Genomic DNA, 26,951 nt, shown 5'->3' on the forward strand with positions numbered 1-26,951 from the left:
AAAGTTGTAACGCCGAGACCCCCCGGGCAGCCGCCCAGGACGTGCCCACCTTCCTAGTAGAATGGGCCTTCACCGATTTCAGTAACAGCAATCCAGAAGTAGAATGAGCCCGCTGAATAGTAGCACAAATCCAGCGTGCAATAATCTGATTGGAAGCAGTAGCCCCAATCTTGTTGGGATCATACAGGACAAACAGAGCCTCCGTTTTCCTAATCTGAGCCGTTCTGGCAACATAAATTTTAAAAGCTCTGACCACATCGAGAGACTTCGACTCCACTAAGACGTCAAGTAGCCACTGGCACCACAATAGGTTGGTTCATGTGGAACGACGACACCACCTTCGGCAGAAATTGTTGACGAGCCCTCAACTCTGCTCTATCTTCATGGAAGATCAAATAAGGGCTCTTGTGAGACAAGGCCGCTAACTCCGATACCCGCCTTGCGGATGCCAAGGCCAACAGCATGACCACTTTTCAAGTGACAAATTTCAACTCTACCTTCTGTAAAGGTTGAAACCAAATGTGATTGAAGGAACTGCAACACGACATTAAAATCCCATGGTGCCGCTGGAGGCACAAAAGGAAGGTGGATGTGCCTTTCACGAAAGTCTGAACTGGAAAGGAGGCCAATTGTTTTTGAAAGAAAACCGATAAAGGCTGAAATCTGTACTTTAATTGAGCCCAACTTTAAGCCCACATCCACACCTGCTTGTAGAAAATGGAGAAAACGTCCTAACTGAAATTCTTCCGTAGGAGCCTTCTTGGATTCGCACCAAGACACATATTTGCTCCAAATATGGTGGTAATGTTTAGACTTTACCCCTTTTCAAGCCTGAAGAACCCTTTCGGGCTAGGATCCGGCGTTCAACTACCACGCCGTCAAACGTAGCCGCGGTAAGTCTTGATACACGCACGTCCCCTGCTGTAACAGATCCTCTCGTAGAGGAAGAGGCCAAGTATCTCCTATGAGTAATTCCTGAAGATCTGGATACCAAGCCCTCCTTGGCCAGTCTGGAACAATGAGGATCGCCTGAACCTTTGTTCTTCTTATGATCTTTAGTACTTTCGGAATGAGAGGAAGCGGAGGGAATACATACACCGACTGAAACACCCATTGTGTTACTAAGGTGTCCACTGCTATTGCTTTAGGGTCCCGCGACCTGGAACAATATCTTCTGTGAAGACCTCTTCATGAAGACCCCACTCCCCTGGATGGAGATTGTGTCTGCTAAGGAAGTCTGCTTCCCAGTTGTCCATTCCTTTTATGAAGATTGAGCGCTTGTATGTTTTTCCGCCCAACGAAAACTTTCGTGGCCTCTGCCATTGCTGTTCTGTTCCGCCCTGGCGGTTTATGTACGCTACTGTTGTTACATTGTCCAATTGCATCAGGATGGGCAGATTGCGCAGAAGATGTTCTGCTTGAAGAAGGCCGTTGTAAATGGCCCTTAACTCCAGAACATTTATGTGTAGACAAGTTTCTTGGCTTGATCATCTTCCCTGGAAGTTTTCTTCGTGTGACTGCACCCCAGCCTCGGAGACTCGCATCCGTGGTTACTAGGATCCAGTCCTGGAACCCGAACCTGCGCCCCTCTAGGAGGTGAGAGCTGTTCAGCCACCACAGGAGCGAGATTCTGTTCTTGGACGACAGGATTATCCTTCGGTGCATGTGAAGGTGGGATCCGGACCACTTGTCCATCAGATCCCACTGAAACACCCTGGCATGGAATCTGCCAAACTGAATGGCCTCGTAAGCCGCCACCATTTTCCCCAGCAACCAAGTGCATTGATGGATTGACACTCTTGCCGGTTTCAGAATTTGTTTGACCAGGTTCTGAATTTCCAGAGCATTTTCCACTGGAAGAAAAACTTTCTGATTCTGGACACAGAATTACATTCCCAGAAAGGACAGCCGCGTCGTCGGCAACAACTGTGATTTCGGCAAGTTTAAGAGTCAATCATGGTGTTGCAGAACTGTCAGGGAGATCGCCATGTTCTGCAGCAATTGGTCCCTGGATCTCGCCTTTATCAGGAGATCGTCCAAGTACGGGATAATTGTGATTCCTCGCTTGCGCAGGAGAACCATCATTTCCGCCATTACTTTGGTGAAAACCCTCGGAACCGTGGACAGACCAAACGGCAACGTTTGAAATTGGTAATGACAATCCTGAACTGAAAACCTTAGGTAAGCCTGATGCGGTGGATAGATGGGAACATGCAAGTAGGCATCCTTTATATCCACCGACACCATAAAATCCCCTTCCTCCAGACTGGAGATCACTGCCCGAAGAGATTACATCTTGAATTTAAATTTTCTTAGGTAGAAATTGAGGGATTTTAGATTCAGGATTGGTCTGACAGACGTCCGGCTTCGGGACCACGAATAGGCTCGAATAAAATCCTTCTCCAAGTTGTGACGGGGGAACCTTGATAATGACCTGATTTTGACACAACTTTTGTATTGTGTCGCGTACCACCTCCCTGTACGGAAGAGCTGGTAAGGCTGATATGAAAAATCGGCGAGGGGAAATGTCTTGGAACTCTAGTTTGTACCCCTGGGACACTATTTCCAAAACGCATGGGTCCAGGGCAGAACGAACCCAGAACAGACTGAAAAGTTTGAGACGTTCCCCCACCAGTGTGGACTCCCGCAGAGGAGTCCCAGCGTCATGCGGTGGATTTGGCAGAAGCCGGGGAGGACTTCTGCTCCTGAGAACCTGCCACTGCCGGTGATCTTAAGCCTTTTCCCCTTCCTCTATTAGCAAGGAAGGAAGAACCTCAGCCTTTCTTGTATCTATTGGGCCGAAAGGACTGCATCTGATAGTGGTGTGTTTTCTTGGTTGTGCAGGAACATAAGGTAAAAAAGGATGACTTACCCGCGGTAGCTGTAGATACCAAATCAGTGAGACCGTCACCAAACAAGACACCACCTTTATATGGTAGAGACTCCATATTTCTCTTAGAATCAGCATCAGCATTCCATTGATGAATCCACAATGCTCTCCTAGCTGAGACTGCCATGGCATTGGCTTTCGAACCCAAAAGGCCGATATCCCTCGCAGCTTCCTTTAGGCTGCAGCGTCCCTGATATAACCTAGTGTCAAGAGAACGTTATCCCTATCGAGGGTATCTATCTCAGAAGACAAGCTATCAGTCCATTTTTCGATAGCACTACTCACCCAGGCAGATGCAATGGCTGGCCTGAGCAGTGTACCTGTGGTGACAAATGGATTTCAATGTAGTTTTCTGCCTCCGATGCGCAGGATCCTTAAGGGCTGCCGTGTCAGGGGACGGAAGAGCCACCTTTTTGGACAGCCGTGCTAGATGTCCACAATGGAGGATTACTCCCACTTTCCTTATCCCCCGAGGGAAACGGATACGCCACCTGAATCCTTTTGGGAATCTGAAATTTTTTGTCAGGATTTTCCCAAACCTTTTCAAATAGAGTGTTCAGTTCATGAGGGGGAGGAAATGTTACCTCAGGTTTCTTTCCCTTATACATACAAACCCTTTTATCAGGAACAAGAGAGTCTTCCGAGATATGTAATACGTCTTTTATCACCACAATCATGTACAGAATGCTCTTTGGCAATTTTGGATCTAATCTGGTATCACTGTAGTCGACACTGGAGTCAGAGTCCGTGTCGGTATCTGTGTTTGCCAACTGAGCAAACAATCGCTTTTGTGACCTCGAGGGGGTCTGGACTTGTAACAACACATCCTCCACAGATTTCTTCCATGACTGGTTCTGAGACTCAGATTTATCCAATCTCTTATTAATAAGAGCCACATTTGTATTCAAAGCATTCAACACATTTACCCAATCAGGTGTCGGCGGTGCCGACAGGGTCACTCCCACTGCCGTTTGTGTAACTAATACAGTCTCCTCCTGGGAAGAGCACTCTGCCTCAGACATGCCGACACACGTGTATTCACCACTCACAAACACACTGGGCATATAGGGGACAGACCCACCTAAAGTCTGACAGAGAGACAAAGACAGAATTTGCCAGCTCACAACCCAGCGCTTCACCAACAGTTCTGACAATACTAAACAATGCCTCAGACCTGCAGCGCTTTTATAACACACATATATTGCACCAAATTTACTGTGCCCCCCCCCCTCCCGTTTTTAACCCTGATACTTATACTGCAGTGAGAAGGGACCAGCGTCTCTGCAGCCTGTTGTAGAGAAAATGGCGCTGTTGTGAGCTGTGAGGGCTAAGCTCCGCCCCCGTAATGGCACGCTTCAGTCCCACTATTTTTTAGCCTCCACCCACCCCCCCCCGCGCCCTGCACCCTATATGAAATTAGTGAAGAAAAAGGGCGCCTATTTAGTGTTTTTAAAGAATTAATAAAAAGTGAACCAAATGGTAATGTATGGACATCACTTATCTGATATAATCACTGCCTTCGGTCGCATGACCAATGCACATATGTGAAGAAAAACAGAACAGAAATAACATAGCGTGTACAGTTTTTAGAGCATATTCCACCATAAAAAAACACTTGTATCTAAAAAACCTCCTAAGGATAAGCAAATCCTCAAATGGTAAAAATCCACCAGCAGGGATTCTTTAAAGGTTTTTCACAAATTTTAATACAACATATAAAACATAAAAACAGATGGTAAAAATGCAAGCGTACAGGATATAATAAGAATTCAAGCTTATCAGTCCGTATGTGCAATCGGATACATCCTGTTTTCCATGAAAATCCAATACTGGTAAAAGTGCAAACGTACAGGAATATTATAGTTGAAAAGCTTATCTGTCCATACGGAGGTCTCAGGTACAGCAGTTCCAACGCGTTTCGTCAGCAATATGACTTCATCATGGGGATAGGATCAGTAGTGAAGAGTAGCCTTATTTATACCTGTGAACAGTGTGAGAGTCTGGCACATGGCCAGGCCAATAGTGACCTCACTTCCTGTCAAAGGTGGTGAATAGGTTCCAAGATAATAACTAAAGTATATTGTGTATATTAAGAAATAATCTCAACAAGATTTACATTTAATTTATCAATTAGAAACTGTTTTAATAAAGGATGTAGGTAGTTGAGGAAGGAATAAACATTTAATCAGCGTGGAACGCACGCTGGAACGCAGTATACTTCCGGGTTCGGAGGAGGAAGTTAAGATGTAACTTCCGGTGACGGGAAGGCCTTTAGAGAAATATAAAGTTATATTACTGCATGCCCGCTGTGATCAGCCGCCGCGGATGCTAGGCTCGCTGACACAGAACGGGCTAATGATGGGGTGCGCTGTGTAGCGCTAGGGCTTCAGGAACGATATTGCGGTGGCCAGTGACGTCAGCCCGTCGGTCACGTGGTGAGTCATGAAGCTGGTGGAACGCACACGTGACCGCTTGGCTGAACCGCATCATCATCTAGTGGGTGCAGTTTATGCTAAACTGGTGCTGGGACATATTTCTCGCTATTAAAACAGTTTATACAAATAAACATAATTATAGCTCATACTAAAACATAGATTACAACACTAATTCATATAACATGTCTCATGATTATTTATATTATGATTATATCCTATTATAAAAAAAACGACCTTCAACAAATGTGCTAAAGATTTAGATAAGAAACAAACACATTCGATACACAATATATGAATTTACTAAAAGATGTCTTTCTAAAAAACGGTTTCTGGCTCTTAAATATATATATACATATATATATATATATATTTTTTTTTTTATTTTTTTTTTTATTTTTTTTTAAATGTTAAACTAAACTGATGATTACTAATATAGGGCAGATCTTTTATATAGAGCGGTACTCAGTCTTATTGGTGCATAAATATTTTTCTTTCCTGAAAAATATAGAAAAAGACAGCATCCCTAAAGAAATCCTATTTATACAAAAATTACGTGATCTCAGAGTGACTTAGTGTGGCATGCATAATGTGAAAATGTATTAATCAGTGTAGAATGATGCAGAAAACAAGAGTATAGGGTAGAAAACGAGGATGTTTTATAGAAAGGGGGCAATTTCAAATGTCTCATTGAATCCAAGAGGTGACATAGTTTGAAGTTCATAGATCCAGTACATTTCTCGTCTGGAGAGTCTGTTTAGTATGTCCCCACCTCTTTCCCCTGGTTTTATAAGTTCAATAGCCTTGAACGTTAAATCCTCCGGTTTTGAGTGATGTTTCTCCTTGAAATGTCTTGAGACTACATGGTTTTCTACCCTATTTTTTATGTTGCGGACATGTTCCTGTAGGCGGATCTTAAGCATTCTTTTAGTTTTGCCCACATATTTCAGGCCGCAGCTACACTCCAAAAGATAGATGACCATAGAAGACTTGCAGTTCATGAAATCTTTGATAGTGTATTTTTTCGTATTGTTGTGGTTGGTGAAGACTCTTCTGATGGGGTGTACATATCTACACATATTACAATTTCCGCACTTGTAATTGCCTTTACATTTTAGTATTGAAGTTCTGTTTTCTGGTGGTTCTTTTTTTGAAAAGACTTGGTGCTAAGATGTCTTTCAAAACTTCTGGTTTTTCTAAAAACAATTTTTGGTTGGGGTGGAATAATGTCTTTGAGAACAGGATCAAGTAGGAGGAGATTCCAATGTCTCTTGATGGAGTTTCTGATGGTTCGTTCTTGGCAGTTGTATGTGGTGACGAAGGGAACAAAGTTCATGAACTCCTCTGTGTTTTTATTAGGAGTTGGTTCAGTTGTCTCTCGTGTTTTCTCCAATGTGTTGTTAATGATGCTTTCCGGATATTCTCTATCTTTAACTCTTCCTGCATACAAATCAAGTTGTCTGTCCCGTTCTTCTTGATTACTGCAATTCCGTTTGATGCGATGATATTGTGAATACGGGATGTTACGTTTCCAGTTCTTTGCATGGCAAATTTTATAGTGTAAGTAGCTGTTGGGGTCTACATCTTTGATAAAGTTGCAAGTGCTGATTTGTTGGTTAGTGCTTGAAAGGGTTAAATCCAGAAAATCAATTTTTATTCTGTCAAGATAATGAGTAAATTTAAGATTGTAATCATTGTTGGAAATCTGATTGAAAAACAACATGAACTCTTTCTCTTTTCCTTCCCAGATTATGACGATGTCATCTATATATCGTTTGTAGAGTATCAAATGTTCTTTGTGTACATTGCTGGAGAAGCTGTGTTTCTCTTCCCAACTCCCCATCAGCAAATTCGCGAAGCTAGGCGTGAAAATCGTCCCCATAGCTGTCCCACACGTCTGTAGATAGAAATTGTCCTGAAATTTGAAATAATTATGGCGGAGGATGAAATTAATGAACTCACAGATGGCCTCTTTCTGTAGTGGGGATATGTTGACATCTCTGTCCAGAAATTTCCGACAGGCTTCTATCCCTTTTTCATGTACAATGCAGGTATAGAGACTTTGTACATCTATGGTTATCCAGATATAAGTTTCTTTCCATTTTATATTAGAAGTAATCTTCAATACATCAGTTGTGTCTTTAAGATATGATGGTAGCTGTATCACGTACTTCTGAAGAAAAATATTGATATATTCTGACAGGTGTGCTGTTAATGAGTCAATTCCCGCTATAATTGGTCTGCCCGGCGGATTCTCAAGTGATTAATGTCTTTTGGGTAAAAAATAGAAGATCGGTATTACTGGATTCGACATCATCAGATATTGAAATTCTTCTTTTTCCAAGACATTGTTGTGGAGGTATTGTACAAGTAGACTTCTTAACTCTTCTACGAAAAAATTAGTTGGATCATTTGGAAGCTTTCTGTATGAAGAATCGTCATTCAGGAGACGGAAAGCCTCCTTCACATAGGCATCTCGATCCATTAGCACGAGACCCCCTCCTTTGTCTGCTTGTTTAATCATCACATCCTTATTGTCTTGAAGGAGTTTTAACGCTTCTTTTTCGGTGTTTTTGAGGTTTGATATTTTAGTCTTCTCAATCTCTCCTTCACATAGATCTTTTTTCACCAGTTCGTAAAAAACGTTAATGTAATTGCCATTCGATTCCAGGGGATAGAATTTTGATTTTCTTTTGAGACCTGATTTGGATGTTTGAGCCACAAACGTCTCTGTGTTTTTCTTGGCAAAATATATTTTAGTGTCAGTGATCTTACAAACTTATTAAGATCAATAAATGTTTAAAATTTATTCATATGGTTGGTAGGTGCAAATTTAAGTCCTTTGCAAAGTAAAGAAATTTCCGCCTTAGTTAATTGATGTTTTGACAGGTTGAAAATGCCTCTCTCCTTTGGGTCTCTTTTTGGTGTTTTGTTCTACCGCTGCCTCTAGTCCCAAAAAAGAACCACCAGAAAACAGAACTTCAATACCAAAATGTAAAGGCAATTACAAGTGCGGAAATTGTAATATGTGTAGATATGTACACCCCTTCAGAAGAGTCTTCACCAACCACAACAATACAAAAGAATACACTATCAAAGACTTCATGAACTGCAACTCTTCTATTGTCATCTATCTTTTGGAGTGTAGCTGCGGCCTGAAATATGTGGGCAAAACTAAAAGAATGCTTAAGATCCGCCTACATGAACATGTCCGCAACATAAAAAATAGGGTAGAAAACCATGCAGTCTCAAGACATTTCAAGGAGAAACATCACTCAAACCCGGAGGATTTAACGTTCAAGGCCATTGAACTTATAAAACCAGGGGAAAGAGGTGGGGACATACTAAACAGACTCTCCAGACGAGAAATGTACTGGATCTATGAACTTCAAACTATGGATTCAATGAGACGTTTGAAATTGCCCCCTTTCTATAAAACATCCTCGTTTTCTGCCCTATACTCGTTTTCTGCATCATTCTACACGGATTAATAAATTTTCACATTATGCATGCCACACTAAGTCACTCTGAGATCACGTAATTTTTGTATATATAGGATTTCTTTAAGGATGCTGTCTTTTTCTATATTTTTCAGGAAAGAAAAATATTTATGCACCAGACTGAGTACCGCTCTATATAAAAGATCTGCCCTATATTAGTAATCATCAGTTTAGTTTAACATTTCAAAATAAAAATATATAATATATAAGAGCCAGAAACCGTTTTTTAGAAAGACATCGTTTAGTAAATTCATATATTGTGTATCAAATGTGTTTGTTTGTTTGTTTCTTATCTAAATCTTTAGCACATTTGTTGAAGGTCGTTTTTTATAATAATAGAATATAATCATAATAATATAAATAATCATGGGACATATGTTATATGAATTAATGTTGTAATCTATGTTTTAGTATGAGCTATAATCATGTTTATTTGTATAAACTGTTTTAATAGCGAGAAATATGTCCCAGCACCAGTTTAGCATAAACTGCACCCACTAGATGATGATGCGGTTCAGCCAAGCGGCCACATGTGCGTTCCACCAGCTTCATGACACACCACGTGACCGGCGGGCTGACGTCACTGGCCGCCGCAATATCGTTCCTGAAGCCCTAGCGCTACACAGCGCACCCCATTATTAGCCCGTTCTGTGTCAGCGAGCCTAGCATCCACGGCGGCTGATCACAGCGGGCAAGCAGTAATATAACTTTATATTTCTCTAAAGGCCTTCCCGTCACTGGAAGTTACATCTTAACTTCGTCCTCCGAACCCGGAAGTATACTGCGTTCCACGCTGATTAAATGTTTATTCCTTCCTCAACTACCTACATCCTTTATTAAAACAGTTTCTAATTGATTTATAAATTAAATGTAAATCTTGTTGAGATTATTTCTTAATATACACAATATACTTTAGTTATTATCTTGGAACCTATTCACCACCTTTGACAGAAAGTGAGGTCACTATTGGCCTGGCCATGTGCCAGACTCTCACACTGTTCACAGGTATAAATAAGGCTACTCTTCACTACTGATACTATCCCCATGATGAAGTCATATTGCTGACGAAACGCGTTGACACTGCTGTACCTGAGACCTCCGTATGGACAGATAAGCTTTTTAACTATAATATTCCTGTACGTTTGCACTTTTACCAGTATTGGATTTTCATGGAAAACAGGATGTATCCGATTGCACATACGGACTGACAAGCTTGAATTCTTATTATATCCTGTACGCTTGCATTTTAACCATCTGTATTTATGTTTTATATGTTGTATTAAAATTTGTGAAAAACCTTTAAAGAATCCCTGCTGGTGGATTTTTACCATTGAGGATTTGCTTATCCTTAGGAGGTTTTTTAGATACAAGTGTTTTTTTATGGTGGAATATGCTCTAAAAACTGTACGCGCTATGTTATTTCTGTTCTGTTTTTCTTCACATATGTGCATTGGTCATGCGACCGAAGGCAGTGATTATATCAGATAAGTGATGTCAATACATTACCATTTGGTTCACTTTTTATTAATTCTTTAAAAACACTAAATAGGCGCCCTTTTTCTTCACTAATTTCATATCTGATCGTTTATGTGCCATCCAAGCACATATCATATTGCTTAAGGCTGCTGCCATCCACTAATTGGAATAGTGTTACTTGTTACGTTATATGTTTTCACCTATTCTCTAAAATCACAGACTCACGTGCACTTTTAGTGCCCATTTTGACGTTACTATTTGTTTTTCTTTATATATATATATATATATATATATATATATATATATATTTGCCTCAAAGTGTAATTAAAGGGACAGATATGCACTGCTCTGATATATCCACATGCATGGTCAATATCTGTGCTTCATATTCTTATACCGTGAAAGTCCTGCATTTTTTTATGCGATTATGGAAAAATGTGAATAGAACGTCACTGCAAGTTCAAAGGCTTTGACAAATGTGCCATTAAGTTTTTTAACCGGTACACACAACAATTCTCTTTTCTCAGCTATCGCAAAGTTAATTTTTTATTTTATCCTTTGGTTCTTAGAATTCAAAGTTATCCAAGAGTTTGCTATATTTTACTGCTAAGAAAATTGGGTAAATGTATGAAGCAGTGATGAGAAAAGAAGTGAGCCAGTGGAGAAGCTGCCCATAGCAACCAATCAGCTTTTCTGTATAATTTTATAGTATGCAAATTATAAATGTTACTTCAATGCTGATTGGTTGTCATGGGAAACTTCTCCACTGGCTCACTTCTCCTGTCTTAACACTGTTTCATACATTTACCCCAATGTGTCTTAAAGATAGTCAATTTGATTTGCATCACAATGTGCATTGTACCATACGGATCACCATTTCCATTGCCAGAAATTATAGGATCATTATTTGGGCATGTTGGAAATTGCATGGGGAAGATTATACTCACTGGTCGATACAGTATCTATAGCCATATATCCACCTCATAAACAAGCCTTCAGGTGATACAGAAGAGATTTAGCCAAATTTAAAATATACGGACATTTGGCGCTGAGGAATATTTTTTATAATAAAAATTTCAGAATGAAACCAATATTTTCTATTTTCCCCAGACAACATTCTGATGTTGAGTAGAATTCTGTTTTGGGCAGCACATGCATTGAATTACTGCCACATCTAAAATGACATACTGTATTTTCAGTTGCATAGGAGTATGGGCATTCTAGGGGTAAAACATATATTGTTGAATACAAACAACGGCCAACTCCAAATTAGAAATATTAATTTGTAAAACATTGTTGCCTACTCGTGGAAGGTCCAGGAAATCTCACAAATTCCAGAATGATGATGCAATTCTCCAGTGAGGTGGTAGGGAATATTATACTGTGATAACAGAAATCCTACAGTAGATCAAACCCACCTCTGTGAATGGGTAGGATTGTGAAAACAGGATTTTGATACCTACCGGTAAATCCTTTTCTCCTAGTCCGTAGAGGATGCTAGGGTCCACTTCATGACCATGGGGTATAGACTGTTCCGCAGGAGCCATGGGCACTCTTAAGACTTTTCAATGGGTGTGAACTGGCTCCTCTCTCTATGCCCCTCCTCCAGACCTCAGTTATAGGAACTGTGCCCAGGGAGACGGACATTTTGAGGAAAGGATTTACTTTAATACTAATGGTGAGATATATACCAGCTCACACCTCAATCAAGCCGCACAACATGGCATTCAACATAACACACGCCAACAGGCATGAACTAAGTACAGCAAAATGCTGAAACTAATATAACACAACATGTGTAATTCCAATAAACTAAACTGCAGGTAAAGTACGCACTGGGACGGGCGCCCAGCATCCTCTATGGACTAGGAGAATAGGATTTGCTGGTAGGTATCAAAGGCCTGTTTTCTCATACGTCCTAGAGGATGCTGGGGTCCACTTCATGACCATTGGGTTTATACCAAAGCTCCAGGGCGGGAGAGTGAGGATGACCCTGCAGCACCGATTGACCGAACCTGAGGTCTTCATCGGCTAAGTTGTCAAACTTGTAGAATTTTGCAAATGTGTTTGACCCTGACCAAGTAGCTGCTCGGCAAAGTTGTAATGCCAAGACCCGCCGGGCAGACGCCAAGGATGAGCCCACCTTCATAGTGGAATGGGCCTTCACCGACATCGGTAACGGCAATCCAGCCATAGTATGAGCGTGCTGAATCGTACATCTGATCCAACGCGCATTAGTCTGCTTGGAAGCAGGACACCCAATCTTTTTGGGAGCATGCAGGACAAACAGACTCTGTTTTCCGTATTCGAGCTGTTTTAGCGACATAAATCTTCAAAGCTCTAACCACATCTAGAGACTTTGACTCAGTGAACGTGTCAGTAACTACTGGCACCACAATAGGTTGGTTTATGTGGAAAGATGAAACCACCTTTGGAAGAAAATGTTGACGAGTTCTCAACTCTGCCCTATCTTCATGGAAGATCAAGTAAGGACTCTTGTGAGACAAGGCCCCCAACTCAGACACCCGATATGCGGATGCCAATGCCAAAAGCATCACCACTTTCCAAGTGAGAAACTTCAACTCTATCTCTTGTAGAGGTTTAAACCAATCCGATTGAAGGAACTGCAACACCACATTAAGGTCCCATGGTGCCACTGGAGGCACAAATGGAGGCTGGATGTGCAGAACCCCTTTCACGAAGGTCTGAACCTCTGGAAGAGAGGCCAATTGTTTTTGGAAGAACACTGACCAGGCCGAAATTGGGACCTTGATTGACCCCAATCGGAGGCCCGCCTCCACACCAGCCTGTAGAAAATGGAGAAAACTTCCCAATTGAAACTCTTCCGTAGGAACCTTCTTGGATTCACACCAAGACACACATTTTCTCCAAATACGGTGGTAATGATTCAATGTTACTCCTTTCCTGGCCTAAATAAGGGTGGGGATGACTTCCTTGGGAATACCCTTACGGGCTAGGATCCGGCGCTCAACAGCCATGCCGTCAAATGTAGCCGCGGTAAGCCTTGATACACGCACGGCCCCTGCTGCAGCAGGTCCTCGCGAAGAGGAAGAGCCGAGGATCTTCTTTAAGCAACTCCTGAAGATCTGGGTACCAAGCCCTCCTTGACCAGTCTGGGGCAATGAAGATTGCTCGAACTCTTGTTCTCTTTATGATCCTGAGCACTTTTGGGATCAGCGGAAGTGGAGGGAAGACATACACTGACCGGAACAATCACTGGGCCACCAGCGCATCCACTGCTATTGCCTGAGGGTTTCTCGACCTGGAACAATATTTCTGAAGCTTCTTGTTGAGACAAGATGCCATCATGTATAATTGAGGAACTCCCCAAAGACTTGTCACCTTCTTGGTGGAGGCCCCATTCTCCTGGATGGAGATCGTGTCTGCTGAGGAAGTCTGCTTCCCAGTTGTCTACTCCTGGAATGAAAATTGCATGTCTTTCTGCCCAGAGGAGGATCTTCGACACCTCTGCCATTGCCGCTCTGCTTTTCGTTCTGTCCTGCCTGTTTATGTGTGCGACTGATGTTACATTGTCCGACTGGACATGTAAGGAATGATATTGAAGATGTACCACTTGTTGAAGGCCATTGTAAATGGCTCTCAATTCCAGCACATTTATGTGAAGGCAGGCTTTCTGACTTGGCCATTTTCCTTGGAAGCTTTCCCCCTGAGTGACAGCTCCCCAGCCTCGGAGACTTGCATCCATGGTTACCAGGACACAGTTCTGAATCCCGAACCTGCGTCCCTCTAGTAGGTGAGAACTGTGTAGCCACCACAAGAGCGAAATCCTGGCTTTTGACGACAGGATTATCTTCCGGTGCATGTGTAGGTCGGATCCCGACCATTTGTCCAACAGATCCCACTGGAATACCCTGGCATGGAATCTGCCAAACTGAATGGCCTCTTAGGCCACCACCATCTTCCCCAACAACCGAATGCACTGATGGATCGACACACATGATGGTTTTAATATCTGTTTTACCATTTTCTGGATTTCAAGAGCCTTTTCCACCGGAAGAAATATTCTCTGAACTTCTGTATCCAGAATCATCCCAAGGAAAGACAATCTTGTCGTTGATTCCAACTGTGACTTTGGATAATTTATGATCCAACCGTGTTGTTAGAGTATTGACAGGGAGAGTGTGATGTTTTGTAACAACTGCAACCTGGATCTCGCCTTTATCAGGAGATCGTCTAGATAAGGAATTATATGGACTCCTTTTTGACGCAGGAGAACCATCATCTCCACCATCACCTTGGTGAATACCCTCTGCGCCATGGAGAGACCGAAAAGTAATGTCTTGAATTGGTAATGGCAATCCTGAACCGCAAGTCTCAGATAAGCCTGGTGAGGAGGATAAATGGTTACATGCAGGTAAGCATCTTTTATGTCTACAGACACCATGTAGTTCCCCTCCTCCAGACTGGAAATCACTGCCCTCAGTGATTACATTTTGAACTTGAATCGTTTCAAGTAGAGATTCAGATTTTTCTGGTTTAGGATCGGTCTGACCGAGCCATCCGGCTTCGGAACTACAAAAAGGCTTGAATAAAACCCCTTCCCTTGTTGTGACAAGGGTACCAGGACTATGGCCTGATCCTGACATAATTTTTGGTTTGCCGCTGTTACTGCATCCCTTTCTGGAAGAGAAGCTGGAAAGGTCGATTTGAAAAATTGGCATGGGGGGACGTCTTGAAACTCCAGCTTGTATCCCTGGGACACTATTTGCAACACCCAGGGATCCAGGCCAGACAGAATCCAACCTTGGCTGAACAGTTTGAGACGTGCCCACCCCCCTGAGCGGCATCCCGCAAAGGAGCACATGCGTCATGCTGAAGATTTGGCAGAAGTAGGGGTAGACTTTTGCTCCTGGGAACCTGAAGCTGCTGTGGACTTCTTTCCCCTTCCCCTACCCGCAAAGATGGGGGAACATCTCGCTTTTTTGTATTTATTGGGCCGAAAGGACTGCATGCGCGGGCAATATGTCTTTTTTTGCCGATGCAGGCACAGAGGGCAAAAATGTCTAGACTAACGCATCCAGTCCATCGCCAAATAAGTACTCACCTTTATATGGGAGAGCCTCCATATTTCTTTTGGAATCTGCATTCGTGTTCCACTGGTGAATCCACAACGCCCGCCGAGCCGATACTGCCATGGTAGCGGCTTGTGATCTCAAGAGTCCAATATCTTTCATCGCTTCTAGCATGTATGTGGCAGCGTCTTTGATATTACCTAATTTAAGGAGTATCTCATCTTTATCAATCGTGTCAATTTCTGATGACACACTTTCTGACCATTTTTCAATAGCGCGACTCACCCACGCGCAAGCAATTGTGGGCCTGAGCAGCGTACCATTGGCAACATAAATGGATTTCAATGTAGTTTCCATCTTTCGGTCTGCCGGCTCTTTTAGTGAAGCCGTGTCAGGTGCAGAGAGAAATATCTTCTTTGTCAACCTGGACAGTGCACTGTCTAACACAGGGGGTGACTCTCATTTTTTCCTGTCCTCCACCGGGAAAGGATAAGCTATCTGAATTCTCTTGGGAATACGAAATTTCTTTTCGTGATTCACCCACATCCTTTCAAAGAGTGTATTAAGCTCGTGGGAAGGAGGGAAAGTGACCTTAGATTCTTTTCTTTATAGAAATAAGTATTCTCCTGAGGTACAGGAGTGGCTTCCGTGACTTGCAGTGAGAATAGTGGGGATGGCGGTAGTAAACGAAATGGGGGAGAAGTTGGAGGGAGGGTAAGAGCAGGCGGTAAGTTTACTAACATGAGTACTAAAAGAGATTTTACCAAAGCACTAACCAATGACGATTACAGGTCACCATTGCTACATAAGGTGAAAGATGTCCCTAACGCAAGGGAAAATACTTATCTTAGTTGTATGTATGTAAACGCTAGAAGCATTACGGGTAAAAAGGGCGAACTTGAAATACTTGCCGCAAGCAAACAGTATGATATTATAGGCATTACTGAAACTTGGTGGGACGAATCTCATGATTGGACAGTCAATCTAGAGGGCTATACACTGTTTAAGAGACACAGACTAAATAAAAAGGGTGGAGGGGTGTGTCTTTACGTAAATCCGTTTTTAAAACCTTATATACGGGAAGATATTCAGGAGGGGACTGTAGACACTGTCGAGACATTATGGGTAGAAATTGCATGCGGGGGAAAAAGGAATAAAAAAAGTTAGTATTGAGTGTATGCTATAGGCCGCCTGGTATCAACGTATCTGATGAGGAATTGTTACTAAAGCAAATTGAAAGAGCAACAGGAGTAGGAGACATAGTAGTGATGGGAGATTTTAACTATCCAGAGATAAACTGGAAAAACTATTCATGTGATACTGCTAGGGGCAATATGTTTTTAAACACACTTAATGATAACTAACTACTTAGTTCAACTAATTGAGGAACCAACTAGGTACAATGCAATCTTAGACCTGGTATTAACAAACAATGGGGATTTGGTATCAGGTATTATAGTAGGGGAACCCATAGGAAACAGCGACCACAATATGGTCACATTCAATATCAGTTTTCATATATTCTGATGGGGAAGCAGAGTCATTTCAGCACTATAAGGAATGTAACAAAATACGCAAAAAGGAAATAAGAGCGGCTAAAGTAGAAACTGAAAAACTAGTAGCAAAGGAAAGCAAAGCAAATACCCAAAAAATCTTTAAATACATTAATAGCAAGAGATTAAAGAAGGAGAGTATAGGCCATTTAAAGACAAGTTGGGAGTCTTAAGCAAAAATGATAATGACATTGCGAACACACTAAATGAGTTTTTTCAACAGTATTTAATAGAGAGTACCCAATTCAGGGACTAACACATAATCTCAATAATGAGAATATCCCACCGATAGGTACTTATTTAAGCGAGGAAGTAGTCTGTGACCGATTAAAACATTTAAAGATTAATAAGTCAACAGGTCCCGATGGTATTCACCCAAGGGTTCTAATGGAGCTTCACTCTGAACTTGCAAAACCGCTATTTTTGATCTTTAAGGATTCAGTAATATCAGGTATGGTTCCCAAAGACTGGCGTATAGCGGAAGTAGTACCTATATTCAAAAAGGGAAGTAAAGCTGAACCAGATAATTATAGACCAGTTAGTCTTACATCTATAGTGGGGAAAGTATTGGAAGGTATTCTAAGAGATAGTATTCAGAAGTTCCTTGAAGTCAATAAGGTCATTAAAAGGAATCAACATGGGTTTATGAAGGACAGATCCTGTCAAACCAACTTACTTGACTTTTATGAAACAGTAAGCGCAAACCTAGATCAGGGTAAAGAGGTGGATGTAATCTTTTTAGATTTTGCCAAAGCATTCGACACTGTTCCACACATGACTTATCTACAAGCTACAAGAATCAGGGCTAGGAAGCACAATATGCACTTGGGTCAAAAACTGGTTAGATAATAGGGAGCAGCGCGTTGTGGTTAATGGATATTTTTCAACTTGGACTGAAATGCTAAGTGGTGTGCCGCAAGGCTCAGTATTAGGACCACTATTGTTCAATATTTTCATTAACGACCTAACAGAAGGTCTAGAGAGCATGGTGTCAATTTGTGCAAATTGTGTAAAGTTATAAATGCGGAGGGGGATGCTGAGTCGCTTCAGAATGACTTAGTTAAATTAGAAGCTTGGGCAGCGAAATGGAGAATGCGCTTCAATACAGACAAGTGTAAGGTAATGCACTGTGGTAACAAGAACAAAAATAATGCCTACCTACTAAATGGGGTTAAATTAGGGGATTCTGTACTGGAAAAGGACTTAGGTGTCCTCATAGATAGCAAACTAAGCAGTAGTACCCAAAGTAGGACTGCAGCAAAGGGGATGCAGTCAGTTTACCTCCAATCAAAATCCTGACATTCAAAATCCCGACACCAATTGACCGATGGTCAAAATCCCGACAAGGTCAAAATCCCGACATGGGCAAAATACCGACATTTAAAATACGACAAGGTCAAAATACCGACATGTAAAATGCCGACAGGTCAAAATACCGACATGAGTTTTTCATGATTTTTTTCATTGAAATTGACTTGTTCATACTTTACCATCCCAGTGGACCTGGAGGGGGAATATAATAGTGTGCCGAGCGCAGTGAGGCACCGTGGCTGAAGCATGGCGAGCGCAGCGAGCCATGCGAGGGGACGCGGTTCACTTTATATGGTGTCCATGTTGACTTATGTCGCCATACACACAAAAAAACAACAAAAACGGCATGTCTGTATTTTGACCTGTCGGCATTTTACATGTCGGTATTTTGACCTTGTCGGTATTTTAAATGTCGGTATTTTGTCTATGTCGGGATTTTGACCATCAGTCAATTGGTGTCGGGATTTTGATTGGAGGTATTTCATACCGATCCCCAGCAAAGAAGGCTAATAATAAGAATTTACTCACCGGTAATTCTATTTCTCGTAGTCCGTAGTGGATGCTGGGAACTCCGTAAGGACCATGGGGAATAGACGGGCTCCGCAGGAGACTGGGCACTCTTAAAAGAAAGATAAGGTACTATCTGGTGTGCACTGGCTCCTCCCTCTATGCCCCTCCTCCAGAGCTCAGTTAAGGAAACTGTGCCCGGAAGAGCTGACATTACAAGGAAAGGATTTGGAATCCAGGGTAAGACTCATACCAGCCACACCAATCACACCGTACAACTTGTGATAACTATACCCAGTTAACAGTATGAACAATAACTGAGCCTCGTTCAATGGATGGCTCATAACAATTACCCTTAAGTTAAGCAATAACTATATACATGTATTGCAGAGAGTCCGCACTTGGGACGGGCGCCCAGCATCCACTACGGACTTGTTTGTTTGTTTATTTGTTCTCTTTGATCTCCTCTAATTCAATTCAATTTAATTCAATGTAACTCTGTGTGTAAAATTTTTACCGCTGATGTTATATTTGATATATTGTTCTGTTGACTTATGTAAAACTTTGAAATTTAATAAAAACTATTGCACAAAAAAAAAAAAAAAAAACAACAACAACATTACTTGTGTCCTTCAGAAAGGAGCGCTAATATTTATCCTCCAATCATTTTTTACCACTACATTCTTGTATTCCCAAGAAATCTGTATTACCAAGAATTAGTTACTGTATATCCCTGGGGGCTATCCAATTAGCCCTGATAAGCCAGCGCGCAAAACACAATTTCAGAAACCGCTCAGTTTTTAGGGTTGCGGCTGCAAAAACACACAGGTTTCACGGAACCTGTGTGTTTCATGAGAAAATTAATTTTACGGATGATGCTAATCGTACAGTCTGTAAAAAACATATTGGTGAAACATTGAGAAAATACTTTATAAACGGAACCAGATGTTATACCATGCCTAACTGGATACGTCCCTGTTTCTTTGTTGTAAAATTGTAGAACATGGCTTTGAGATTTCTACTTTAAAAACAGAACTAGAATGGAGAGAGGCAATGCTGAAAAATAATCTTTATGGTAGACTTATCGTTGATAACGCTATTTCTCCCAAGTCCACAGGAAAACATTGGGATACGAGGTAGCGACAGCGGACTGGCACCAAACAATAAAAGCTTTCGGCCTCCCAGCATGCAAGGGGCCCCTCCATATATCCCAGCCTCCTGGCTCAGGAAAATCAGTTGTTATTCCAAAGCTCAAAGTAGGAGAATCATAGAAAGCCCTAATCAGGCAAGAAGAACACACATGCACACCCTTCTGTACAAGAAGAAGAGGTTAGTGAGTCAAAGGATCCTCAAATCAGGTGTGTCAGGATGGGATCCATGTGGATCCTGTGGACTTAGCAGAAATAGCGTTATCAACAGTAAGTCTACCACAACGATTATTTATCCTGCAGAGTCCACAGGTTACCCACAGGATAACATTGGGATGTCCCAAAACAATTTAGTGGTGGGGACGCTCCTGATTGGACAGGAGAATCTTTTGCCCGAATTCAGCGTCCTGAGAGGCAAAGGTATCAAAGGCAAAATGTCTAATGAATATGTTAATGGAAGACCATATGGCTGTCTTACATATCTGTTCTGCTGAAGCACCAAGTTGTACTGCCCATGATGGACCTACCTTATGAGCAGAGTGAGCCGAAACATTAGCCGGAACAGGGAGATCAGCTTGCGAATATGCTTCTGAAATAGTCATCCAAAGCCACCTCGCCAGTGTCTGCTTATCAGTAAACCATCCTCTCTTGTGAAATCCGTAGAGAACGAAGAGAGTATCTGCTTTTCTGATGGCACTGGTTCAATCCACGTAGATCCTTAAGGCAAGGACTACATCCAACGATGCATCTCCTGCAAAAAGTACCGGCCCCTGGGAGGCCGGGACTACAATTTCTTCGTTAAGGTTGAATTTAGACACCACCTTAGGAAGATACCCAGATTTGGTTCTGAGAACCGCTCTATCTGGATAAAACAAAATCAGAAAAGGAGGGTGACATAGCAAAGCCCTAAATCTGAAACTCTCCTAGCTGAAACAATAGCCAGCAGAAAGAGAACTTTAGCTGTCAACCATTTAAGATCCACTTGTTTTAATGGTTCAAATGGGGCAACTTGAAGGGCCTTTTAGGACTAAACTTAAGTCCCAAGGCACTGTAGGAGGAACGAAAAGGAGGTTGAGTGGGCAGCAATCCCTGGAAAAAAGTGATCACCACATCCTGTAGGTTAGCAATTTTCTTTTGGAACCATACAGTCAATGCTGACACTTGCACTCTCAAGGAAGTCACCCGTAGACCTTTGTCCATTCCTGCCTCAAGAAATGCTAAGAGTCTGGAATCTCTGAACGACCTAGGATCAAATTTCCAGTCATTGCACCACTTAATATAGGCTTACCATATTCGGTGATAACATAGTTGCATAGTTGATGAGGTTGAAAAAAAGACAAAATGTTCATCGAGTTCAACCTGTATTATAAAATTAAATATCATTTAGATGTTGTAAGCTTGGATATTTCTATCAGTTAGGAATTTATCTAATCCATTTTTAAACTTAGTGAGTTCACCATTACTGTCTTCTCTTGTAGAGAATTCCAAATCCTTACTGCTCTTACTGTGAAAAACCCTTTCCTCTGTTGTGTATGAAATTTTTTTTCTTCTAACCTCAGGGGGTGTCCTTGTGTCCTGTGTAGCGTTTTTTTGATAAACAGATCGTCTGATAAGTCATTGTAATGCCCCTTAATGTATTTATAAATATTAATAATGTCCTCTCTCAGCAGCCTCTTTTCCAATATAAACATATCTAACCTTGTAAGTCTGATCTCATAATTCAGTGCCTTTAACACCTTAGCTAGTTTGTTGGCTCGCCTCTGAACCCTCCCTATTATAAAGAAATAGGGGCGCTTACTGTGTTTAATTTAATGTTAGCAAACACCTGTAAAAACTTTTTTGTGCTATTGCAGAAGTCCGTTTGTGGGTTCCGTATATGAGCCAATCTTGTGTCCTGCACTGCGGCGGTGGTGAGAGGCTTCAAGTTCCAAGATATATTTTTTATAGTGCGGTGCCCACAATATTCAAGGTGCGGCCATACCAATGATTTATACAGTGGCAAGATTACACTCTCATCCCTTGTCTCCATTCCCCGTTTTATGCATGCTAACACCTTATTTGCTTTTGTTGCTGCATTTTGACATTGCGTACTGCTACTAAGTCTATTATCAATGAGCACACCCAAATCATTTTCAATTACCGTTATTCCTACATTTTCGCCATTTAGTTTATAGGCTGCTCGATTGTTCTTAGTCCCAAAAGTGCATAACTTTACATTGTTCTATACTGAACCTCATTCTCCATTTGTCTGCCCAGACCTCCAGTCAGGATAAGTAATTCTGTAGAGACTCAACATACTTGTATGAATTACTCAATACAGTTTAGTATCGACTGCGAAAAATCGACACTGCGCTTTCTAGGCCCACTCCTAGGTCATTAATGAATGTTAATCAGCAATGGCCCAAGCACTGAAGCCTGCGGTATTACACTAAGCACTGAGGCCCATCACCACTCTGTTCCCTGTTGTACAGCCAATTACTTATCCAAGTACAAATCGTGTTACCCACCCTAAGCTCTCTCAATTTGAAATTTAGTCTCTTATGTGGCTCTGTGTCAAAGGCCTTAGCAAAGTCCAGAAAGACCACTGCTTTACCCTGATCAATATTTTAGCTCACTTTCTCGTAGAAGCTTAATAAGTTAGGTTGACATGACCTGTCCTTCAGAAAACCATGTTGGTTGCTATTAATAACCTTGGAGGTATCTAAGTACTCTAGAATACTATCCCTTAATAAACCTTTTTTCCCACTATAGATGTCAAATTTACCAGCCTATGGTTGCCGGGATGAGTTTTAATTCCATTTTTAAATATTGGGACTACCTCTGGTGTACGCCAGTCCTTAGGTATAATTCCTGATGTAACTGAGGGGCAGATGTATTAACGTGGAGACGGCATAAGCAAGTGATAAACCAGTGAGAAATGCCATGTGATAAACACACCAACCAATCAGCTCCAATATGTAAATTAACAGTTCGGAGCTGATTGGCTAGTGCGTGTATCACCTTGCATTTATCACTGGTTTATCACTTCCTTATGCCTTCTCCAGGTTAATACATCTGCCCCTGACTCACTGAAAATCAAATATAGGGGCCTCGATAGCTCTGACTTAAGTTCCATAAGAACCCTGGGGTGTAGTCCATCAGGCCCAGGAGATTTAGTTATCTTAAATTTTACTTAGTTTCTCCCGTACTACTTCCTCATTTAACCATGTACTTTCCAATGGGTAATTTTTATCGCTGATGTTGTGCACTACTCCCGTCAACTGGTCCTCTCCCGTGAATACTGATGAAAATAATTTATTCAATTAATCTGCTTTTTCCTTATCGTTAATCAAGATATCCAACTCACCCTTCAGTGGTCCAATATTTTCCTTTTTCAACCTTTTACTGTTTATATACTTAAAGAACTTTTTGAGATTTGTTTTACTCTCCTTTGCGTTTTGTTTTTCGTTTTCTGTTTTGGCTGCTCTGATTCCTTTTTTTTGCATTGTTTGTTACATTCCCTGTAGAACTGGAATTATTCCGCCTTCCCGTCAGGCTTAAATGCTTTGAAAGCTCTCCTCTTTTTATCCATATGTTCCTTGACCTTATTAAACCACATTGATTTGAATTTACTACTCCTTGGGAATGAACAAATGAGTGTACTTATTGAGCTCAGTTGTAAAAACATCCCACATTTCAGCCGTATTCTTACCATGAAACAAAATTTCCCAATTGATGTCCTTCATTACTTGTTTATATAAGTAGAAATTAGCTTTTCTAACGTTAAAAGTCTTAGTTAGACCCTAATAGTGTTCTTTTTGGAAGCGGATATCAAATGTGATCATATTATGATCACGGTTTCCCAAGGTCTCCTCTACTTCAGCATTTGTTATTATAGCCGTATTATTAGTTAGTACTAGGTCCAGTATTGTCCTTTGTCTAGGTGGTTCCTCGATTACCTGAGACAAGTAGTGATCTTTTAGAATGTTTAAGAACCTGTTTCCCCTAGATATATTTACTGTTTTGGTGATCCAATTTACAGTGCCTTGCTAAAGTATTCATCCCCCTTGGCTTTTTACCTATTTATTTACCTTACAACCCTTAATTTAATTTTTTTTTTATCTGAATTTTATGTGATGGATATGCACAAATTATTGTAAGTTGGTGAAGTGAAATGAAAAATTTAAATAAAAAATAATTTTTACAAATAAAAGTCTGAAAATTGGCATGTGCATATGTATTCACCCCCTTTGCTATGAAGCCCCTCAAAAGTTCTGGTGCAACCAATTACCTTTAGACGTCACGTAATTAGTGAAAAGAAGTCCACCTATGTGCAATCTAACTGTGACATGATCTGTTAGTATAAACACACCTTTTCTGAAAGGCCCCAGAGGCTGCCACACCTCTAAGCAAGAGGCATCACACCATGAAGACCAAGGAGATCTCCAAACAAGTCAGGGACAAAGTTTTTGAGAAGTATAAGTCAGGGTTGGGTTATAAAAAGATATCCAAATCTTTGATGATCCCCGGAGTACCATCTAAGATCATCTTCAAATGGAATAAATAGGATTTTAATACCTACTGGTAAATCCTTTTCTCCTAGTCCGTAGAAAATGCTGGGATCCACTTCAGTACCATGGTGTATAGAAGGTTCCGCAGGAGCCATGGGCACTTTAATACTTTTCAAGGGTGTGAACTGGCTCCTCCCTCTATGCCCCTCCTCCAGACCTCAGTATAGGAACGTTGCCCAGGAAGACTGACATTTTGAGGAAAGGATTTACTTTTAAACTAAAGGTGAGATTCATACCAGCTCACACCTCAACCATGCCGCACAACATGGCATTCAACATAACACACGCCAACAGGAATGAACCATTGCAGCAACATGCTGAAATAATCGTAACACAGTACTAGTGGAACTACAAAATAACAACTGTAGGTCAAGTACGCACTGGGTCGGGTGCCCAGCATCCTCTACGGACTAGGGGAATAGGATTTACCGGTAGGTATTAAAATCCTATTTTCTCATACGTCCTAGAGGATGCTGGGGTCCACTTCAGTACCATGGGGTTATACCAAAGCTCCAGTACGGGCGGGAGAGTGCGGATGACCCTGCAGCACCGATTGACCAAACTTGAGGTCCTCATCGGCCAAGGTGTCAAACTTGTAAAATATAGAAAACGTGTTTGACCCTGACTAAGTAGCTGCTCGGCAAAGTTGTAAAGCCGAGACCCCACGGGCAGCCGCCCAGGATGAGCCCACCTTTCTTGTAGAATGAGAATTTACAGACTTCAGTATCGGCAATCCTGCCGTGGAATGAGCGTGCTAAATCGTCCCTCTGATCCAGCGCGCAATAGTCTGCTTAGAAACAGAACACCCAATCTTGTTGGGAGCATACAGGACAAACAGAGCCTCTGTTTTCCTTATACGAGCTGTTCTCGTGACATAAATTTTCAAAGCTCTAACCACATCAAGAGACCTTGACTCAGTGAAAGTGTCAGTAGCCACTGGCACCACAATAGGTTGGTTCATATGGAAAGATGAAACCACCTTTGGAAGAAATTGTTGGCGAGTTCTCAACTCTGCCCTATCTTCATGGAAGAATCAGGTAAGGGCTTTTGTGAGACAAGGCCCCCAACTCAGACACCCGCCTTGCGGATGCCAATGCCAAAAGCATCACCACTTTCCAAGTGAGAAACTTCAATTCTATCTCCTTTAGAGGTTCAAATCAATCCGATTGAAGGAATTGCAACACCACATTAAGGTCCCATGGTGCCACTGGAGGCACAAATGGAGGCTGGATGTGCAGCACGCCTTTCACGAATGTCTGAAATTCAGGAAGAGAGGCCAATTGTTTTTGAAAGAAAACTTATAAGGCTGAAATCTGGACCTTGATTGAACCCAATCTTAGGTCCTGATAATGTTTATATTATCTAAGACCGCAAAGCTATACCTCTAAATACACTATTACCGTGGAGCCGCTATGGCCGCTAGACTGAATACACGTGCTACGCACTTTGTACGCAATTTGCGTACAGAGTCCTGCACGTGGTACACACTTAGCGTACACACGCCGTGCTGACTGTACAGAGTACACACAGCGTGCGCACACACAATTGATAACCTTTAAACCTTGTTAATGATACAATGTAATGATATGATCAGACTTTAAACCATTAACAGCAAAGTACTGCAACAATGTTATATCTTAAACCTTAAGTAGCGCTGATGGTATAAAGTACCCGCAGTGCGTACACCTTATCAATACTTATACACCTTTTTCAGATAAATACACTTTAAACCCCCTTGCGGGAAAGTGAAAACACCACACTGATTTGTAGTTGCAACCACATGGGTTCTAAGGCCACAGTGGATTAATTCCAAAAGGTAAACAGTACAAATCATACACTACAGGCTAACAAGATAAATCTAAACAGAATAATGGCTACAGAGAATGTACATACGTGAGAATGTTCGCAAGCGCAACCCGGCCGGTCCTCCGCTGGTCATACAGATAGCGTTCAGAGTCTTCTGACCGGTCAGGCAACAATGGTCTTTTTATACACAACATGCATACACAATACAATGGTCACTGTAATCTCATTGTCCATTGGACACAGGGATGTGTCTTTACATTACAGAAGAGGTCATAGGTGGATTTGAAAAGATGGGCAATGTCTTTCCCCAACTGCTCTTGCGGGTGGTATCCTCTGGATTCCCGCCGCATACGTAATTTACAGTAAATACAGTTAATGTTCATATTCTGCTTCTGCACATAACTATACGCTGTAACATGCGATCTTTCTCTAACCAACACTGGAATGTTACCCTCAAAATACCCTACAGCTGGATACTAGACATCACCTTCCAACCTTTATCTGACCCTTCCTATCATGCAAAGGCGAATCTCTTAGTCCAGGAACTGTTTAAACTATTAATACTCGCTGACATGGTGCAAGGGAACTAGGGGTACAAAATGCACTATTTGGGTTAAATATGTAATGTTCTAATAACCCGCTACGCGCTCACAAACTCCTCCGTAAATACCCATATCAGGCGCATGATCGCCGAAGCGATCCTACGCAAATTGCGGATATGTGC

General features: G+C 41.6%; 1 protein-coding gene across 2 annotated transcripts in view; it reads right to left on the reverse strand.

The window, feature by feature from the left end:
- Positions 1 to 26,951, reverse strand: part of EPB41L4B (erythrocyte membrane protein band 4.1 like 4B) — a 574,953-nt gene that overhangs the window by 357,684 nt on the left and 190,318 nt on the right. The gene's annotated exons all lie outside the window — the stretch shown is intronic.

Source organism: Pseudophryne corroboree, chromosome 5 (genome assembly GCF_028390025.1).
Source record: "Pseudophryne corroboree isolate aPseCor3 chromosome 5, aPseCor3.hap2, whole genome shotgun sequence".
Taxonomy (NCBI): Eukaryota; Metazoa; Chordata; class Amphibia; order Anura; family Myobatrachidae; genus Pseudophryne; species Pseudophryne corroboree.